Here is a 6,000-nt window from a genome sequence, read left to right as displayed (position 1 = left end):
AACTATGGACAGAAAGCTAAGTATATGGGGGGAGGGATAGCTCAGTGGTTTGAGCATTGGCCTGCTAAACCCAGGGTTCTGAGTTCAATCCTTGAGGGGGCCATTTAGGGATCTGAGGGGGAAAAAATGTCAGGGACAGTACTTGGTCCTGCTAGTGAAGGCAGGGGACCAGACTTGTTGACCTTCAAGGTCCCTTCCAGCTCTATGAGATAGGTATATCTCCTTATATTATTATTATTATTATTATTATATCCCACTGTGGGTTTGATGTGAATTGACACTGAACAAGAAGGGTATTTAGGCAAATTATATCAGTGTGTATATTTTGTTGGATTTGTTTTAACAGTAGCCACAGGAGTCAGTGGATCCCGACTCCTGTCACCTGAGAGGTATTAATGTGTTGTTGCCTTGACCAATGTGAGGTGAACAGGGCCAGAAAGTAAAGACTAGAGTCAGCCCTAGGCTCCTGTCACAGCTGTCTTACAAACTAAAGGCTCTGGAGCCAAGAAGAGCTGTGAGCTCACAGAAGTGTTGCAGTAAATTGAGGGGCAGATCCTGAGCTGGTGTGATTTATCATGATTTCTTTGGAGCGATGACAAGTCACACCAGCTGACGATCTGCCCCTCATTGTATATGGTGGTCAGTTGACTGCAGCACTGCTTTTCTTCATCCTAATCACATAGATAGTCATCTACAATTTTGGAGCACTGCCATACACTTATGAAAAGCTATTGTTCTTAATTTCAGTCCTTGCTAAGATTAAACTGCTCTTAAATTTTGTGAGAGAAACAAGACTATCGAACGCAGCTCTTTACAAATGTTGGTTTTTGAAAAGAGGGTATGTGTGTTTGTATCAGACAGTCCATAGCATACTCAGGAGGTTCCTTATTGCTTTTCTTCTCACTGCACTGTCTTTCATTTCTCTTAGGTTATGTCTACACTAGAAATGCTACAGTGGCACAGTTGCGGCGCTCTAGTGTGGACACTTACTACAGTAATGGAAGGGGGTCTTCTGTCGCTGTGGTAAATCCACCTCTCTGAGAGGCGGTAGCTAGGTTGATGGAAGAATTCTTCAGTTGACCTGGCAGTGTCTACACTGGGGCTTAGGTTGGCTTAACTACGTTGCACAGGGCATGAAATTTTTCACAGCCCTGAGCGATGCAGTTAAGCTGACCTCACTTTGTAGTGTAGACCAGCCCTTAAGTGGGCATTTTTGTTTTTCTGTCATGCAGTGACAGAGGTGCTGGTTCTGAAAGCTGATGAGATAGTACTTGGTGCAGTCCCAGTCTGTTGTATTCTGGGTAACATCATCAGCTGTTGAAGACCCAGCTCACCTTTCTGGATACACCACCATGGAGTTCAGCTTACAGGCTGCCTGTGGGCAGTGACTGTACACATAGGTGCTCAAGCAGATCAGTTATTCAATATCCACCCACCTCTAGACAAAACAGGAGATAAATCAGCCAAAAGAGAGGGTTCTCTAGACTGAAATCATTAATTATACATCATAATTAAAAAAAAAAATCTTGACATTATTTAAAAGAATAGCACATTAAGTATTGTGGTAGAGAGGGCAGCAGTTGGTTATACATGAGTTTTATGGCGTGTGTTATACAAATGGTTTGGTTAGATGATCTAGTGGTCTCTCTTCTGGCCTTAAAATCTATTAATAAATCTGTAATGTTTACTTTATCTTTTGGACTATGTATCAAATTCATACATATGGTAGGTAATCTTCTACCAATGCAAGTATATATTTTATTGACCTCTTTGTTCCCCAGCATATTAAATACACCTGTTCTCAATGATAAGGAGAAAAAGAGTGGAAAGCAGTGTGAAGAAGGGACCACATTCACACCAATTTACTCAGATGATGGACTCAATTATAAATCTATAGGCTGAAACCATGAGTACTTTTTTTTTTTAAACTCCAGGTTTTGTGGTGTTTTTCTAGTAGGTCTGTAAAAACAAAAACCGCTTTAATGTAAACGTCCGTCAGAAGAACACAGGTATTGCCAGGAGCAGAGCAAGTGGTAAAAATGTGATGAATAATTGTGAGGAAAACTGGTAGTTCTACTGTGGTAATTCTCCTGTCCCGCAGCATACAGAATAATAAATGCCTTTGTTCTAAGCAGCTGGGAGTAGCAGTAGATTAGAGGTAGATTTAGTGGGTGGCTCTGGCTGATGGCATTTTGTCAAATAACACTTCTGGAATTTTGAAATTATTGTTAAAACATAATTTAAATTACTGCAGGTAAGTTATCATTTGCGGGCATTATCCAGGCATGGTTGCTAATCAGGAGCATTTGGCCTACTGTGAAAAACAAAATAGAGTCAGGTTGGGGAAAGCCATGCACACCTAGAGATTGCAGAGCTCTCTGAAGAGCACATGTAGATGAGGGCCTCACCACTTGTGCACCATAACTCCCTATGCCATATCCAGTCCTCTCACCTCTAATTTCCCTCTGAGGCTGCAGTATAGATGCGGGTAACTGTAGGCTCTACTGCCTCCTGGACAAGGTGAAGATGGGGAGAATTGCAGTCTCTGTTTTTTCAGAATGAAACAATATGCCAATCTTTGTGTGGAGAGTGTGGGGCAGAGAGCTGTGGTTTGGGAAGCTCCTGTCATGCATAATCAGAGATTATGATGTGGGCCCCATCTTCAGCAGTGCTGGTTGGGTCATTCCCTGTTGAAGTGTCCGCTCCATCTTCCATGCCACGTTTGCCATTTGTGGGGAAGTGATATTTGACTTAATGCATTTCTCTCTCTTCTTGGCTGTGCTGTCAGTCAGGGAGATGGGTTTCAGACATGCAGTCCATTTAAAAGTCTTCTCGTGGTGATTGTAAACCAGAGGGGAAGAGAATCCTCCTGCTTTTCTACTCCTCCCTGATCAGGGTGTCCCCTGAAGTTTGAGAATTTGCATTGTAGGTAAAACAGCTGCTTCTGAAAATGCCATTGGTGACTTCAGTACACCATGTGTAAGCTAAGAAAACTGGTTACATTCCTGAACTTCCTTCCCCTATTACTGCAAGTTTAGAGACTATTCAAACAATAGACAATAGGCTGTAATGTCTGCAAAGAACATTTGTATCATGTAAGAATTTGAAACTTTAAGAAATTAATACTTGTCATATATTTATAAATGATCCTGAGAAGGAGGTGAACAATGAGGAAGCAAAATTTAATAGATGACACAAAAGTATTTATCTTAGTCAAGACTAGAGAAGACTGTGAGGAACTTCAAAGAGACCTAACAAAACTAGGTGAATGGGCATTGGGATGGCAGAGGAAAATCAATGCTGGCAAATGCAAGGTAATTAAAGCACATTGAAAGGAATGATTTGAACTACTCATACACATTCCTGTGTTTTAAATTAACTCTAATGATTTAGGACAAAGATCTGGGTTTCACTGTGAACAGCTTGGTGGAAACATCTACTCAATGTGCAGAAAAATAAACAAAATGTGAGCATGAAACATGTAGTAATTTAATGCTGTTAAATATATCAATTGTATGCCCTCACTTTGACAGTTGTGTTTGGTGCCAGCAGGACTGAAAGTAACTTTAAGGACTTACCGGTATGCCGGAGTCCTGAGCTGCGGGGCAGGGGCCTCAACCAGAAAAGGCAGGGCCTTTAGAGCCCCGGGCCCTTTAAATCGAGATTTAAAGGGCCCGGGGCTCTGGCTGCGGTAGTGGCAGCTGGGAGCCCCAGGCAGGGCCGGCTCCAGGTACCAGCTTAACAAGCAGGTGCTTGGGGCGGCCAAGGGAGAGGGGCGGCACCTGCGGCAATTCGGGGGCGGCAGGTCCCTCACTCCCTCTGGGAGCGAAGGACCTGCCGCTGAACTGCCGCCGCCGATCGCGGCTTTTTTTTTTTTTTTTTTTTTTTTGGCTTGGGGCGGCAGAAATGCTGGAGCCGGCCCTGGCCCCAGGCCCTTTAAATCACCCCCGGAGCTACCAGCTGCGGAGGAGGCTGGGAGCCCTGGGGCTCGGGGGCCATTTAAAGGGCCCGGGGCTCCGGCTGCCACTACTGCAGCGGAGCCCCAGGCCCTTTAAATCGCCACCCGAGCCCTGCTGCCAGAGCCCTCGGGGTAGCGGCGGTGGCCGGCTTCCCCAGGCAGTGATTTAAAGGGCCAGGGGCTCCCGGCCGCTGCAACCACAGCAGAGACCCCAGCCCTTTAAATCTCCGACAGAGCCTCAGGGGCTCCCGGCTGCTGCCGCTACCCTGGGGCTTGGGGCTCTGGTGGAGATTTAAAGGGCCAGGGGCTCCCAGCCACCGCTACCGCACCACTGGAGCCCCGCCACCACTACTCCAGGGCTCCGGCAGTGGGGCTCGGGCAGCGATTTAAAGGGCCCAGGGCTCCGGCTATCCCAGGGGCTCCGTCAGTGGGGCTCTGGCGGCAATTTAAAGGGCCTGGGGCTCCAGCCACTGCCGGGAGCCCCTGGCCCTTTAAATTGCTGCTTGGGGAAGCCGGTCCGGTATGGCGTACTGGCTCTTGCCGGTATGCCGTACCAGACTGTACTGGCTTACTTTCACCTCTGGGTGCCAGTCACCCATTCTCAGAAGAAACACAGCAGAGTAACAGGAGTTCAGAGGAGGCTGATGAAAACAAATAAATGCATGGCCTTTTATAATAGTATAGACTAAAAATGTGAAGACTTTAATTTGGAGAGAAAATGAACAATGAGACATTATAGAAGTATGCAAAATAATGAATGGCGTAAAGAAGGGAAATCAAGCCCTCTCGTTATTTACCCTTTATCATAGAAAGAACAAAGGGACATTTGGTGAAATTGAAAGGAAACAAATTTAAAACTGATGAAAGGAAATACTTCCCCTGGTGCCCATTAATCTGCATTTCACCCATGAAACTCACTGTCACTGGGTATTGGGGGGAGGGATAGCTCAGTGGTTTGAGCATTGGCCTGCTAAACCCAGGGTTGTGAGTTTAATCCTTGAGGGGTCAATCTGGGGCAAAAATCTGTCTGGGGATTGGTCCTGCTTTGAGCAGGAGGTTGGACTAGATGACTTCCTGAGGTCCCTTCCAACCCTGATGTTCTATGATCACTGAGGTCAAGGATTAGGGTTAGATATTTGTATGGGTAATGAGAACTTCCACAGTTACATGAGACTGAATAATTATATATAAGGAGTGAATCCTCTTGCTTCTGGGCGAAAGCCAACCACTAACTGCCTGTGGTTAGGAAAAAAAATGTTTTCTGTGGACTAATGAGCACATAAATGTCCGTTTTGTGGTTTCTTGTCCCTATTTCTGAAGGAACTGGTAGTGGCCACTGTTGGAGACAGGATAGTACCCTAGATGGATCCCTGGTGAAATGCTATGGCAGTTCCCATGTTCTTGTATATCTATGGGATTTATCAATGCAATATGAACCTGCCATTCCAGGAGGTCTAGGTATTCCAAAACGGATGCCTACACCATCCATTTAAATCAGAGTAACCGTTCTGAGGTCATCCACGGCCTGTTCTAATTCACTGGAGTCATTAATAATACATATGATTCAAACAAAATGTGTGTGGTGGTATTTAATATTGAAGTAAAAATCCAACACTTGCCGCCTTTGAGGAAAGTGTTCTTCTCTGGCCTAATAAAAGTAATCAGAGATTTAGTTAAGGCAAAGAAAGAACGATGACCCATTAAATTACATTTTGCATAAATCAAGCACTTTATTTAGTGCTTGTATGCTGCTGCTATTTTCATCCATGAAAATTTGATAGATGTTTGTATAATCGCACTTGTGAATTGCATTTCAATTGAATTATTTTCTTCCAACAAATGTATCATTATCTACTACAAAAATGTGGATTGGGGAATCACTTGAAACATAATACAGAAGTAGTCCTGCAGACCTCAGCAGTCCGAAAAATAATTGAAGTGAAGTGAGGAATGTTAACAAGCTCAAATGTCATCATCTTCCAAACCTGACATTTAAACTGCATCACATATTCACTCTTCTCCTTTATGTGGAATACAAGAAC

The sequence above is a fragment of the Emys orbicularis genome, chromosome 6 (genome assembly GCF_028017835.1).
Source record: "Emys orbicularis isolate rEmyOrb1 chromosome 6, rEmyOrb1.hap1, whole genome shotgun sequence".
Classification (NCBI taxonomy): domain Eukaryota; kingdom Metazoa; phylum Chordata; order Testudines; family Emydidae; genus Emys; species Emys orbicularis.
Note: the sequence above shows the minus strand (reverse complement) of the source record.